Source organism: Culex pipiens, chromosome 3 (genome assembly GCF_016801865.2).
Source record: "Culex pipiens pallens isolate TS chromosome 3, TS_CPP_V2, whole genome shotgun sequence".
Taxonomy (NCBI): domain Eukaryota; kingdom Metazoa; phylum Arthropoda; class Insecta; order Diptera; family Culicidae; genus Culex; species Culex pipiens.
The window spans coordinates 50996994-51013367 of record NC_068939.1 but is presented as its reverse complement, the minus strand read 5'-3'; the positions used below and the strand labels follow the sequence as shown (position 1 = coordinate 51013367).

General features: G+C 40.8%; 1 protein-coding gene across 5 annotated transcripts in view; it reads right to left on the bottom strand.

Annotated features, from left to right (window-relative positions):
- Positions 1 to 2532, bottom strand: part of LOC120418475 (diacylglycerol kinase 1) — a 196057-nt gene extending 193525 nt beyond the window's left edge. Inside the window, exon 1 of one of the 5 annotated variants that reach the window (XM_039580909.2) lies at positions 2214 to 2532. The gene's annotated coding sequence lies outside the window, so the exon portion shown is untranslated. The remainder of the gene's footprint in view (positions 1 to 2213) is intronic. The other 4 variants (XM_039580908.2, XM_039580912.2, XM_039580911.2 and 1 more) reach the window with 4 other exon arrangements.
- Between the last annotated feature and the right edge of the window lie 13842 nt (positions 2533 to 16374).

The following is a 16374-nucleotide window of genomic DNA, read 5'->3' as shown; positions in this document are numbered from 1 at the left end:
ATTGATTTTGATTTTAAGAAAATATTTTAAAGCGCATTTAAATTAAATCATGAATGCTGTTTATATAACAAAATAGCTTTAATTCCTAAAGCATATTTATTCTGGATGCAATTAATTGCACTGCAATTCCATAATTTTGAATACATATGTTTTACTAAGTTGCTTGTTTTGTTGAGAGTATTTTTTACTTTCTGTACCATTTCAATAAATTGTTATACTGTTATTATTTACCTTAAACTTTGTGATGTCATACTTTTTTCACACTTTTAAGTGAATTTCTGTTTTTTTAAATATATTATTAAATTGGTTTTAATGGTGTTACAGCACTTACACAAATTAAAATGTTTTGTATTTGACCCAATGTCACCCCCTCTAAAGGGTGAGTTTGAGTTAATTTTAAAACGATTGGCATTTATGAACGGTGTGATTATACTAGCCATATTCTGGGAAAATGTTGGTAAATCATTCAGGAGCATTCCTGAAATGTTTTTATTGTGTTGAAATAACAACAGTAATATCGTTTTTTGACCAAAAGTCACCACCACTGACGGTATATCATTTGTGGATAAACATTTTTGAAATTTATACTTTTTTTTTAAGGTTTTTCACCTGGGAGGAAAAAGCCACGTGGCCATATAGGGGGGGGGGGGGGGGTTGGCGTGAAACCACGAAAAACCATGAGGGGGGAGGGGGGGTCAAAAATTCTCCAAAAAAAGGCCACGTGGTTTATGCACGACCCCTTATGGAAGAATACCTCCAACTGTTATTGGGATGATCGGATTAGTTGTTAAAATAACAAAAAATAATAACAAAGATTTGTTCGAAGAATAACGTAAAATGTTATTAGTATGTTATTACAATATCATTATAATAACAAAAAAATCATAACAGTGAATAACAAATCTTGTTATAAATAACATAGAATGTTATTGGCCTAGTATTTTCAAATATCAAAAAATGTTATTCCCAAGTTATTTCCGTCTGCTCGGGGTAACATACATGTAATTCGGCAAAAATGTCAGAGGTTAGTATAAGCACGCACTTCAACTTTTTTCAATTCTTTTTTCAGGGCATTAAAATATACATTTTCACGTACTAACCAAACAAATTTGAAGATATTTGGTTGCACCATTGCCAAGATATAGCAATTTCAAGTTAGTAGTTTCAAAAAACGGGTGCCACGATATCTCAACACTGTCTTGACCAAATCGGCTCAAAATTTTGGTGAAGACTCGTTAAACCAATTCAGTGTTCATGACGAAGCCCGATTTTCAAAAAGTTTATTTTGAAAAAGCATAAAAATATTTTTGTGTTTTTCATATAAAAAACCGTTAGTTTATGATTTTTGTATTTTTTTAAAAAGCTAATTTTAAAAATTGGGCTTCGTTATGCACACGGGATACATCTTGAGAGTCTTCACCTCAAATTTCAGCCAATTTAGTCCATCCAATCTCGAGATATCGTGGCACCCGCAAATCGACTCGGGGTTTAGAGAAAAACGCCAACAAAGTTTGACAGCCCGCTTTGCGCATGGCAAAATTTTGAGCTTAAATCGTCTCTAACTCAGTTTTATCATGAAATATCTTCATGAATCTATCAGGAGTGATTAATAATCATATTTTGAATGGATTTAACAAATTTTCTGTACTATAAAATTTTGGTATTTTCTACATGTATGTAACCCCTTAAGTCGAGTCAATAAGATCAGTTTGGAGGATTAAAAATTAAACTCACAGGCTTTGGATACATTAAATTTCTAAATTTCAGTTAAATTGTGAAGAAATGCATGGATTCACCTACTTCGGTTTAAGAAAATGATGGAATAAATTGCCAATTTCTCCGAGAATCAGAAAAACAGCATAATAATGAAATTTTCCCTACGAGTTTTTATTTCCAACCGCTTTCCCCCGTTTCCCTACTGTGCCAACACTGATCCATCTCAGAGTGTGCGGCAGTCAAACAAAATTTTCCACGCGAGTTTTCCACTAAATGGTGCTACACCAGGGCGGAAAGGATTTCCCCTGCCTGCCGGCGTATCAATCAACTTAGAACACGACGCAAGGATGCAGTTATCCACTGTTCCAGCCTGAAGTGAGAAACGATGAACAGCACGGATAGGAAATCCTTTAGTGATAGACAGCTCGTAATGGCCTTCCAGTGCCATAAGAAGAAAGCAGGAAAAACACAGAGTTGGACGAGGAAAAATCATCAACCTTGGTAAACCCACCGTGTGGACACTTGGAACCCGGACCAGCAGTTAGTCGTCCACGTTCCGGTCAGGTGTTTTTAGCTTCGTTAGCTGTTTTTACTCGTGTTCACTCACTCCATCACTTTTCTCCACTTTTCCAACCTTGAATTTCACTTTTTCACTTTCACTCACCCCTCCAACTCACACGGAAAAACTGCCTCTCCTTCCCCCTTCTCGAACCCACTTTTCGCTGCTGTGAAATTGTCCAGATGTCTCTCTGATTGGCCGAGGGCCCGGTGGAAAATCCAAACGCGGAGCTGGAGCCAGTTTTACTTCCGATCACGACCGATATCCGTTTGAGACTGCCGAAACGCGCGGAAAACTCGTGCGTCGGAAAAGCTGTGGAACTCGGTGAGCGACCGCCGGGATCTCACGAGAAGAGTTACGACGTCTTTGAGAGAAGCGGAGCGAAAAGTGAGAGTTGTTTACACAAATTGTAAACAACGCCGGCTTATCAGTCGCTCTCGGCACTTACACTGATAACGCGGCCCTGGTGGTTGCGTGCGTGTGGTGTTTGGTGGATTCTTCGTGTTTTATTGTTGTGGTTACGTATTAGTTGAGCGGGAGGGATGGGATCCGTTAGGGGAGGTGAATTTGAGAAATGTAATGATGAAATTGGATGATTTTGTTAAAACATCATTAAACAAAAGTTCAAGATGGTATGTCAGAGACATAACCGAAAGACATAGGACCAAACAATTTGAATGAGTTTTTGGATTGCTAGTGAAATCTGGAATAAGATTATTTTATTTTGTTTCATAGATTTGTTGGCAAAATTGCCATAAATATTCCCCCATGTGAACCTTCCATGAGGGCACCGGCCACTCCAGGTTGTGGCCACTACGGTCGAAATGGCCATTATTATGTTCAGTACCAAAAACCATGAACTTTGATACCCATATTGCCACAACTCGTATGGTTCTGTAAAAGGCCCCCCGGGCCCCGAAGGAACCTGCTTTGAGGGCACCGGCCACTCCAGGTTTTGGCCACCACTGTCGAAATGGCCATTTTCATGTTCAGTATCAAAAACCATGAATTTTGATACCCATATTGCCACAACTCGTATGGTTCTGTAAATGTCTCCCCAGGCCCCGGGGGAATCTTCTTTGAGGGCACCGGCCACTCCAGGTTGTGGCCACTACTGTCGAAATGGCCATTATTAAGTTCAGTATCAAAAACCATGAATTTTGATACCCATATTGCCACAACTCGTATCGTTCAGTAAAAGTTCCCCCGGGCCCCGGGGGAACCTGCTTTAAGATCACCGGCCACTCCAGGTTGTGGCCAACACTGTCGAAATGGCCATTTTCATGTTCAGTATCAAAAACCATGAATTTTGATACCCATATTGCCACAACTCGTATGGTTCTGTAAATGTCTCCCCAGGCCCCTGCTTTGAGGGCACCGGCCACTCCAGGTTTTGGCCACCACTGTCGAAATGGCCATTTTCATGTTCAGTATCAAAAACCATGAATTTTGATACCCATATTGCCACAACTCGTATGGTTCTGTAAATGTCTCCCCAGGCCCCGGGAGAACCTGCTTTGAGATCACCGGCAACTCCAGGTTGTGGCCACCACTGTCGAAATGGCCATTGGCATGTTCAGTATCAAAAACCATAAATTTTGATACCCATATTGCCAAAACTCGTATGGTTCTGTAAATGTCCCCCCAGGCCCCGGGGGAATCTTCTTTGAGGGCACCGGCCACTCCAGGTTGTGGCCACTACTGTCGAAATGGCCATTATTATGTTCAGTATCAAAAACCATGAATTTTGATACCCATATTGCCACAACTCGTATCGTTCAGTAAAAGTTCCCCCGGGCCCCGGGGGAACCTGCTTTAAGATCACCGGCCACTCCAGGTTGTGGCCAACACTGTCGAAATGGCCATTTTCATGTTCAGTATCAAAAACCATGAATTTTGATACCCATATTGCCACAACTCGTATGGTTCTGTAAATGTCTCCCCAGGCCCCTGCTTTGAGGGCACCGGCCACTCCAGGTTTTGGCCACCACTGTAGAAATGGCCATTGGCATGTTCAGTATCAAAAACCATAAATTTTGATCCCCATATTGCCAAAACTCGTATGGTTCTGTAAAAGGCCCTCCGGGCCCCGGGGGTACCTTCTTTGAGATCACCGGCCACTCCAGGTTGTGGCCACCACTGTCGAAATGGCAATTTTCATGTTCAGTATCAAAAACCATAAATTTTGATACCCATATTGCCAAAACTCGTATGGTTCTGTAAATGTCCCCCTAGGCCCCGGGGGAACCTTCCATGAGGGCACCGGCCACTTCAGGTTGTGGCCACCACTGTCGAAATGGCCATTATTATATTCAGTATCAAAAACCATGAATTTTGATACCCATATTGCCACAACTCGTATGGTTCTGTAAAAGGCCCTCCGGGCCCCGGGGGAACCTGCTTTGAGGGCACCGGCCACTCCAGGTTGTGGCCACCACTGTCGAAATGGCCATTATTATGTTCAGTATCAAAAACCATAAATTTTGATACCCATATTGCCAAAACTCGTATGGTTCTGTAAAAGGCCCTCCGGGCCCCGGGGGAACCTGCTTTGAGATCACCGGCCACTCCAGGTTGTGGCCACCACTGTCGAAATGGCCATTGGCATGTTCAGTATCAAAAACCATAAATTTTGATACCCATATTGCCAAAACTCGTATGGTTCTGTAAATGTCCCCCCAGGCCCCGGGGGAACCTTCTTTGAGGGCACAGGCCACTCCAGGTTTTGGCCACCACTGTCGAAATGGCCATTGGCATGTTCAGTATCAAAAACCATAAATTTTGATACCCATATTGCCACAACTCGTATGGTTCTGTAAATGTCCCCCCAGGCCCCGGGGGAATCTTCTTTGAGGGCACCGGCCACTCCAGGTTGTGGCCACTACTGTCGAAATGGCCATTATTATGTTCAGTATCAAAAACCATGAATTTTGATACCCATATTGCCACAACTCGTATCGTTCAGTAAAAGTTCCCCCGGGCCCCGGGGAACCTGCTTTGAGATCACCGGCCACTCCAGGTTGTGGCCAACACTGTCGAAATGGCCATTTTCATGTTCAGTATCAAAAACCATGAATTTTGATACCCATATTGCCACAACTCGTATGGTTCTGTAAATGTCTCCCCAGGCCCCTGCTTTGAGGGCACCGGCCACTCCAGGTTTTGGCCACCACTGTCGAAATGGCCATTTTCATGTTCAGTATCAAAAACCATGAATTTTGATACCCATATTGCCACAACTCGTATGGTTCTGTAAATGTCTCCCCAGGCCCCGGGAGAACCTGCTTTGAGATCACCGGCAACTCCAGGTTGTGGCCACCACTGTCGAAATGGCCATTGGCATGTTCAGTATCAAAAACCATAAATTTTGATACCCATATTGCCAAAACTCGTATGGTTCTGTAAATGTCCCCCCAGGCCCCGGGGGAATCTTCTTTGAGGGCACCGGCCACTCCAGGTTGTGGCCACTACTGTCGAAATGGCCATTATTATGTTCAGTATCAAAAACCATGAATTTTGATACCCATATTGCCACAACTCGTATCGTTCAGTAAAAGTTCCCCCGGGCCCCGGGGGAACCTGCTTTAAGATCACCGGCCACTCCAGGTTGTGGCCAACACTGTCGAAATGGCCATTTTCATGTTCAGTATCAAAAACCATGAATTTTGATACCCATATTGCCACAACTCGTATGGTTCTGTAAATGTCTCCCCAGGCCCCTGCTTTGAGGGCACCGGCCACTCCAGGTTTTGGCCACCACTGTAGAAATGGCCATTGGCATGTTCAGTATCAAAAACCATAAATTTTGATCCCCATATTGCCAAAACTCGTATGGTTCTGTAAAAGGCCCTCCGGGCCCCGGGGGTACCTTCTTTGAGATCACCGGCCACTCCAGGTTGTGGCCACCACTGTCGAAATGGCAATTTTCATGTTCAGTATCAAAAACCATAAATTTTGATACCCATATTGCCAAAACTCGTATGGTTCTGTAAATGTCCCCCTAGGCCCCGGGGGAACCTTCCATGAGGGCACCGGCCACTTCAGGTTGTGGCCACCACTGTCGAAATGGCCATTATTATATTCAGTATCAAAAACCATGAATTTTGATACCCATATTGCCACAACTCGTATGGTTCTGTAAAAGGCCCTCCGGGCCCCGGGGGAACCTGCTTTGAGGGCACCGGCCACTCCAGGTTTTGGCCACCACTGTCGAAATGGCCATTATTATGTTCAGTATCAAAAACCATAAATTTTGATACCCGTATTGCCAAAACTCGTATGGTTCTGTAAAAGGCCCTCCGGGCCCCGGGGGAACTTTCTTTGAGATCACCGGCCACTCCAGGTTGTGGCCACCACTGTCGAAATGGCCATTGGCATGTTCAGTATCAAAAACCATAAATTTTGATACCCATATTGCCAAAACTCGTATGGTTCTGTAAATGTCCCCCCAGGCCCCGGGGGAACCTTCTTTGAGGGCACAGGCCACTCCAGGTTTTGGCCACCACTGTCGAAATGGCCATTGGCATGTTCAGTATCAAAAACCATAAATTTTGATACCCATATTGCCACAACTCGTATGGTTCTGTAAATGTCCCCCCAGGCCCCGGGGGAATCTTCTTTGAGGGCACCGGCCACTCCAGGTTGTGGCCACCACTGTCGAAATGGCAATTTTCATGTTCAGTATCAAAAACCATAAATTTTGATACCCATATTGCCAAAACTCGTATGGTTCTGTAAATGTCCCCCTAGGCCCCGGGGGAACCTTCCATGAGGGCACCGGCCACTTCAGGTTGTGGCCACCACTGTCGAAATGGCCATTATTATGTTCAGTATCAAAAACCATGAATTTTGATACCCATATTGCCACAACTCGTATGGTTCTGTAAAAGGCCCTCCGGGCCCCGGGGGAACCTGCTTTGAGGGCACCGGCCACTCCAGGTTTTGGCCACCACTGTCGAAATGGCCATTATTATGTTCAGTATCAAAAACCATAAATTTTGATACCCGTATTGCCAAAACTCGTATGGTTCTGTAAAAGGCCCTCCGGGCCCCGGGGGAACTTTCTTTGAGATCACCGGCCACTCCAGGTTGTGGCCACCACTGTCGAAATGGCAATTTTCATGTTCAGTATCAAAAACCATGAATTTTGATACCCATATTGCCACAACTCGTATGGTTCTGTAAATGTCCCCCCAGGCCCCGGGGGAACCTTCTTTGAGGGCACAGGCCACTCCAGGTTGTGGCCAACTCTGTCGAAATGGCCATTATTATGTTCAGTATCAAAAACCATGAATTTTGATATTGCCACAACTCGTATGGTTCTGTAAAAGTTCCCCCGGGCCCCGGGGGAACCTTCTTTGAGATCACCGGCCACTCCAGGTTTTGGCCACCACTGTCGAAATGGCCATTTTTCATGAGAACCGCCGCATCATAGCGACTTCCACCGGTCCGCTTCGCTCGAATTTCCTCCTTCTGCTGCTGGTGGTTCTTCCTTCTGGTTGCTGGTCCTCTTCTTCTATTGGCTGCTGCTGCTGCTCCGCGCCGGCCCGACGTGCACAGTTCGAGTGCTCGTTCCAAAGTGATTTGCTTTTGCGAAATTTTCTGCTTAAATAGCGGCACAGCCGGAGAACGGCACAAAAGGGGCGTGGCCTCGAATGCATACGCTCGCTCTGATTGGTCATCTGTCCGATCTGTACTGAAAAATTACTCATTTTGATTGCATGTTTTAAGTGCTTTAACTATGTTTAGTCAAACTTTCTATGTAGTTAAACGATAGCTGAAGTCTTCCCCTTTCGATTGGTGGTTCAACCGTCTGGATTAATTCACAGGGAAAAAAGATATAAGCGTTCGAAATGTCCCCTTTTTTTGAACGCTTAAAAGTGACGCTTTGGATCGAATTTCTGAACTGGCCCCCCAATATAGTAAATAGAGACATAGTCCTATGTCAAAAACGTGTCCACGTGTGTTAGAGTAGTACGGGGCAAAAGTGCGCACGGGGCAAAGGTGCGCACCAGTCTTTTAAATACATAATTTTAACCTAAAAAGCTCATATTTGGGTTTTCAACTTGTCTTAGGGTCAATTTTATGTATTTACAAAAATAAAGTGAAAAAAATTAAAGTTTGAGAAAGTTATTGCAAGCTTCCCATGCGCCAGTGCCAACGCACACCGCGGGTTTGGTTTTCTAGCTTCGGTACGTGCCTGAACCCATTTGTGTATTGGTATCTTGGTACATCGTACCAGCGCACCACGACACTCTCGGCTCGCCCCATCGGTTTTGTTTCTGGCACTCACCCATGGCATGAACCCAGCGTGCCGTGGTACGCGCCGTGGTATTGAACCCGTTTTGTACCGCCAGCGCGTACCACGGCACGTAGGGGAACTATACCCTTTCTCAGCCTATTTCTATTATCGGCCTATCAGCACTTTGATCATGAATTACAGCTATCATAAAGTGTTTTTGACTGTTCCAAAGTAATAAATAGCTCAAATAAAAGTGAGCAAGCATCCCTCCATTGTTGATACATCTAAAAATGTTGATTTAATAGCGGAAAACGGCAAAAGTGATGAGAATTGGTCGAATGGCTTAGAGTGATTAAAACGGGTATATTTCCCCTACCTCGGCTCGTAACGAGTGAAGCACCTTGGCTCATATACCGGATTCATGCCATGGGTGAGTGCCAGACACAAAACCGACGCGGCGAATCGAGATAGTCGTGGTGCGCTGGTACGATGAACCAAAATACCCTCGGTTCGTGTGAGTCGGGTACGGGTGTAAACCGAACAAAGCAGGCGCAAAGCAAACCCGAGGTGCAAGTAAATCGCGTGTACCGCACGGTGCAGGGAAGCTTGTATTGGGATAAATCACTTTTGGGACATTTTGATCTAATATTTAAAGTTTACAAAATAAGGTTTACAAAACTTCAGGTTCACGAAATCTTTGAAACCATTTAACGAGTGCTTTGCCTAGCCAATTACCTTGCTAACCCTCAATGAATTTTTGAAATTCTTCTTCTTATTTTTTACCATCATTTTTCCTAAAAAGAAATTTGCGGAGCAAAGGTGCGCACTAAAATTTCCATTCCATTCCATTTCAAATATAATTTGTAAGGGGTGAACATAGATGCAACGGTGAATTTTATTTTTTAAATCAACTGATGAAATATCGTTGAGAAAGGATTCTCTGATAATTATTCCTCCAATTTCAATTAAATTGGCAATCAAAATGTCATGAGTTTGAATTCCGAGGCAAAAGGTTTCTTAGTGTACAACTGCTTTTCTCTTTGATTAAACCGTTAGCTTCTAAATGTGGATTTATCAACGTTTATTTTATTACATTAAATCCGAATTTAATTCTAAAATATTTCCTGGCTAATCATTGTAAATGAAAATATAGTGATTTGAAAATTATAGAACTCAATAAGCGAAATAAATTAAAGAAAAGACAAATTTCCCCAGCCTAAACTCCCTATTGCTAGACCTAACCTCCGCCCAGCCCAACAGCCTAGGAAAAAAAGCAACGAACGAACCAGCTATGACGTAAGAACTTTCCCCCAATCGATGCCCTTCATGGCGTTTCCATAGACACACCCCCACCTCCTCGCGGGAAAAATTGCACTGCCCGTATACGATGCCGTACCATTTGAAACCGATGGAAATCACCATGGAAAATGGAGCACGGACTGACACTGACTGAGAGTTTACAGGAGCAGCAGGAGGGGACAGGAAGGAAGTAGAGCACAAAAAAGCCGTTCCACCACCGAAAGCATCGCCGAAAGTATGGACAAGGTTGGTGGTGGACAGAGGTTGATGGGTAGAAGAGGAAGATAAATATCAACCACCACCCCCAATTTCACCCTGCCGCCACAAGTTTCCTTCGTAGGAAAATACATGCGCATTTTCCGTTCCACTGGGAATTGGTGTTTGTAAACTTTCCCTCCAGGATGAAAAGCGTGGCCTAGAGTGGATAATTTAATCAAGTTAGAAATTGAAAATTAAAAATAAATAAAAATACAAGCAAAAATAAACTCAAAAAAAAACTCAAATATCAGGTTTTGCTACACTAAATGATAGCTTTAGACCTCATTAACTAAATTTAAAGCACCACCCTAACATTGTGTCCTGCTAAAATTTGTCTAGCATAGTTCACCCATCGTTGAAGCCGAGTAAAGGACGAAACCCAGTGTCAGTGTGATAACAGAGAGAGTGAAAATTGGCGAGAGAGCATAAAAACAGAGCTCGGATGGGTTTGGAAATGGGAGGGATTCGAAAAATGGGTCCTGCACACTCTACTATCATCGTTCGTCGTGCAAATTTATTTACAATGGTCGGGGGGCATAAAATCGATTCGCGGCGCAATTCTTTAATCGGCGGTGAGCGCAACATATGGTGGAAATTATGGCAAGTGTGTATGTGTGTGTGTGCGTTCTTATGTGACAAACTGATCGTGTTTTGCATTATAAATGACACCGGTGACGTCACTTGTTGCCGCGAAGGCGATTATTTTCTTCTTTTCATTCTGGGCACGTTCCAAAGGACAAATATTATTGATATTGGTGGTAGTTATGAAAATTTAGAGTTCATTTTCAGTGCGATTTAAACACGCATAAATTAATGATTATTACAAATTTTCTGAATTCATCGCCAACAAATCCAACATATTACAAAATTAAACTGGTTAGGGCAGACTGGAGAAACGTGATCCCGGGGCACTTGATCCATAATATGTATTTTGTCAGCATGTTAGATGTTAGAAAAATTAAGGGAGACTTGATTCCTACATTTTTACAGTCACTTAAAACAGCCTTAAGTCTAAATGAATGGTTTAGTTTAGCATATATGGATTCCTTAAACATAGTTAATCTTCCCTTGGTATTAAACGAAATCACACATAAGGTAAATCCAGTTTTTGACCAAATCCGGTTCTCTTGGTCTCAAATGAAAGCTTAGAATGTACCCTTTCCGAGACCGACCTGGAAAACCGGATTTGGTTACTGTGGCCACCGGGAATCGGCTACTACCTTTTTGAGACCCCAACTTTGACGACCTGTATCTCCAGCAAATTTCAACCAATCAGGATGATCCGGGTTGCATTCGACAGGACCACAAATATTAATATAAGGGCCAGGTGACCTACCGGTTCCGGAAATTCGGAACATCCAAAAAGTTCATGTTTTACTGTTTTTCACGTATATGCGATACCATTACACTCACGATGGTTGAAATTGGTCCATAACACTTACTAAAATAACAATACACGATTGCCAGAACCACTCTGGAGTATTATTGGCCAGTTCCAGGCACCCTGGAACCGGTTCCCGGAAACCCGATAAACGGCCAACTTGACTTTTTTATAAAACCCCTTCATGTTACATATCAAACTTCATGAAATTGAAAGATATGTCAATCTCTGGGTATGCCGTTGTTCATCGACCTATTCTGCCCAATTTGGATTCGGTTACCGGTGGCCCCTTGGTGAAACTTCCGGAATATGAGAGGAACCCTATCATCCGACATATCTTACTTCATGAAATTGAAAGATATGACAATCTATGGTCATGCCGTTTTTCTCAAACACAAAAAAGCCACAAAAAGCAAGGATGCCAATACAAAGATTCGTCTGTGTTTCACAGACATTTGAGGTTGTGCCAGACATTTTTTGAGGTGCACAGATTTTTAAAAAACTTCATTAAATTAATATTTTGTAAAAATATCAACCGAAACTTATTTCGTTAGTCTTTAAATGCTTAAAAACGCAATTTTTGATGGAATTCCATTGCTATAAATTGATATATTTGAATTTTAGATCAATGCACAGACATACACAGACTTTTTTTACAGACATTTAAAAAAAAACATTTACGGATGTGGCAGATTCCCGGTGGTCACAGACACTAAATCCGGATTTCCATGTTGATTTCGGAAAGGGGACATCCTAAGCTTTCATTTGAGACTAAAATAACCGAATTTGGTAAAAAACTTGAATTTTTGCGATTTTTACAGTTTGGGGTCGTATAATTATCGTAACGTCTCGAAGGTAACGATAGTAAGTATCTTTATCTTTAAAGTATTACGATATGCTTATCGTTAAAAATTTTGATGTTCAGGTTAATTTAAAAAAGAACGCTTTTAAATTGTATGAATGAACCAATGCTCAATGATTTGGTCATAGGAAAGGTTCTCACCTTATTTTTATGAACTTTTTTGGGACAAACAAAAACGATCGATGAAATTCAGGATAGTTTATTTTGTGAAAGCAAAATTATAGAAGTTCCACAAATGTTCCAAGGCTAAAAATAACAAAATAAGTGGATGCATCCAACTCTAAATCTTTATTTACAATGGAAATTTCACCGAAAAGTGCCGACAAAGAAAAAATGACCCATGCAGCAGCTGCCACCGGTCGTTTATCAATAGGTTTATTTACGCTCATAAATTTACCTGCTGTAAATTTCAGCAATATTATTTGTTATGCATTCTTGTCCCGAGTTCATTGTTTCCACTAATTACTGCCAATGTCAATGTTTTGAAATTTTAGCCGATTTCTTTTCTAAAAGAGCATAAACTGGAAAATAGATTAAATCCTTTGAAAGACTGTCAAAATTGCCAATTTTAATTTTTCTTTTGTCAAAACCTATTAAACTCTTTTAAAACGTTAGCGCTTAATCCACCTTCTTCAAGCCAAGACAAAAACGCCGACAGAGACGGCGGCGGCGCTCCCAATTCTGACACATGAATAAATAAAACACATTCTCCGGCGCAGACCGGCTTGGCACAAAGTTTACGAAAGTGGAAAATGAGTGCCCAAGTAAACACATTTCCACTTCAATGTTCTCCATTCCGAGTATTTGTACGAGTAGAGGTACAACCATACACTTGTGCGATTTCGTCCGGCGGTCGGTGGTTCCGTGGTCAAGAGTCGGGATTATTTACACATGTTTGAAAGTTTTATTACATCGAAAATGTCAGAGTTGTTGTGGACCATGAGGAAAATCGAAGCAGGAAAAGCAAAAGTCAAATACATGTCGCTCTCTATTGAATGAGGTGAAATATGTTGCACAAGTGGTTTTTGTATGGGACGTTGAGAACTTTCCCTTTGCAGGACAAATCGGAACTGTTTGAGTTGGTCAGAGGAATAAACAATGTAAATCTTTGCTTTGATAAACTTCTTCTCTGGAATGCAAGGATTATTATACGTTTTTATGAAGCAAACCCGAGCAGGGGTAAATAACACGGGAATACCAAATTTTGGTATTACTTGGGCAAATAACAGGGACCAAAATGTGCCCTTGGTTGCCCAGTAATAGATGGTAAAATACCATGAAATCATAACACAACAACAATACCAAACCATGTTATTCCAAGGGTAAAATAATACCTCAAAATAAAACCATTTCAATACCAAGTTGAGGTCTTCTGGATTTTTGAACATTGCTTGAATACCAAAACTTGGTATTGTTAAGGGTTTATTTTTAGGTATTCCCACGCCCTTGGCAAATCAGATTTTGATATTCTAGTGGTCTTCCACATACATGATTTTGGTATGATTTCATGGTATTTTACCATCTATTACTGGGCAACCAAGGGCACATTTTGGTCGCTGGTATTTGCACAAGTAATACCAAATTTAGGTATCTATTACTGGGCAACCAAGGGCACATTTTGGTCGCTGGTATTTGCACAAGTAATACCAAAATTAGGTATTTTCATACCATTTTAAGTGCAGCAGTTGCAGTTAGTGAAAAAACGGAAATGATCCATATGCAACAGCCAAATCTACTCACCTGATGATTCCATGTTGTTCTTGGTGATATTCTTCACCACATCGAATGCAATTTTCATTGATGAACGGCCTGTGCTTGAAGCTCTTGAAGATTCTGAAAAATAACAAGATTGAAAAATAAGTGTCATTAAAATGAAACTGGATTGAAATTCACCAAAATTCAATTATATGTCGATTAACTCGTTTTTTAAAGTATTTGGTTATCCCGACTTAGAGAAATTTCAACGTTTTTAAAAAAAAATCTTAGCGGGTATATAAAAAAAATAATTGAAAATCAGCTTTAACATTTTTGGGTTTGAAGTCATTTTAGCGCAAAATTAATTGTCTCGTCAAAATTTATAAAAAATTTCCCATAGTTTCAGAGGAATTTGATGAAACCTTTCAATACCAAAATAATACCAAAATGTGCTATCCTGACTAAGAAAATTTTCCACAATTTCAAGTCATTTCTTTAGGGGGTATATCAAAAATGTTTAAAATCAAGTTTGAAATTTCCGGTTTTCAATGAAGGCATTCGCTTTGAGACATCATTTTAGCGCAAAATTAATTATTTTGTCAAAATTGGTCAAAATTTTCCCATAGTTTCAAAGGAATTTGATAAAATACTGTAATACCAAAAGAATACCAAAATTTGGTGTTCGACCATTGACAAATTCTGCAATTTTGCAATATCAAAACAATACCTTAAATTGGTATGATACCACATTTTGCTCTTGCATAATCCTTAAGACAAATTTTAAAGGGTCCAGGAATACCAAATTTTGGTATTGATACCAGAGAAAGGTATTATTACGCATTTCCCTTGTTATTTACCCATGCTCGGGAAGATTTATTATCTGCGTTTGTGAAAATTTGCGTTTTTTTTTTTTAATCAATTGTATGAAACACATTCCTGCATTTCTCATGTCAAAGAATTCAATTGGCGATATAAGTTTTTTTTTTCATAGATTGATTACACAAAATAGGTTTGTAAATATAGTGGTGATTCTCTGAAACACAGATTCTACAATAATAAATAACTAAATAATCAAAGAAAAACTCAAAAATAAACCTTTAAAAGATTATATTAATATACCAAAGTTAATTACACGATGAGTAACTCTGGGCAAAATAAAACCTAATTTCGCTGAACCTGCAAAAGCCCCTCGTCCTAATCAACTCAGCTTCTAATTTAGTCAAATTGTGAGAGTGATGCGCGTGGGCCGCACGCAAGCTAAAAATAAAATTTATGACCCCAGCCATTTTCCTCGCTAGGAAGGCTTCCCCAAACGAGAGGAAGGGCCAATAAAAGCAGAGAAAGGCAACAAAAAAAGGACCAAATGGCTCTACAAGAGCGCGCGCGAAAGCCCACACGCTAGAAACAGGACCAAATTTTTGTTGTAAAGAAGGGGGGAGAGGGTCTTTGTTTGTGTGTGAAAATTCAATTCAACACCAACTAACTTTTCCGATCCGTCTCGGTAACATACACAAGGAAAATTGAATTTTTCTTGTGTAAATAAATTAAAATAATCGAAAAACTGCATTTTTTCAGATATAAAAATATTTACTTCTCATGACCAACCACCTCCTTTTTCTGCGTGTCTAGTATTGCTTCCAGGTTCCTCTATAACGTCATGATGATAACGTTATAAAATAAAGTGCCTTTGTGCTTTAGTACATTTCTCGATTAAATTTTCAAAAGGCCCTATCTGCATAGGAAACCCATGAGGGATAGGTTGTTTTGAAAATTTAATCTAGATTTCATAGAGCCTCTGTGTCCAAATATTGTAAACAGTGGTAACTTAAATCTATTTAAGTTAATGTTATATTTTCCAATTTGAGTTTTCATAAGTATTTCACATATCATATATCACTTGGTTTCAATTAAATTTAGTGTAAAAAAGCAAATTGATTAATTTTGTTTTAATTTGGTAAAAAAAAAATTTCAGTATTGAATATAAATAAATTTATTTGTCTCAAAAACTAATTCATACTTTAACGTGTTTTAAAAATAATTTCAAAACATTCTATGGGAGTGACCAATTCACGGTACCCTTAAAGCTTGCATCCCAACTCGGTTAGCTGGATCTAAAAACAGACCAAAAGCTAAAGCTGAGCCTCACCGCCAGGACAATCCGGGCGTGCGGGTTCAGCGGATTCAAGTGACAAAGTTTTTAATTAAAATCTGCTCCCCTCGACTTGGTGGCTTCGTGGGGGAAAATAACTGTGAGGAGGCACGGAATTGGGGGAAAAAGTGCGGCAATATGGTTGTTAAGGGATCATTTCACACGGGAATATTGGTGCTGGTAACGGTTATGGGCTTTGTCGTGTGTCGAAGTG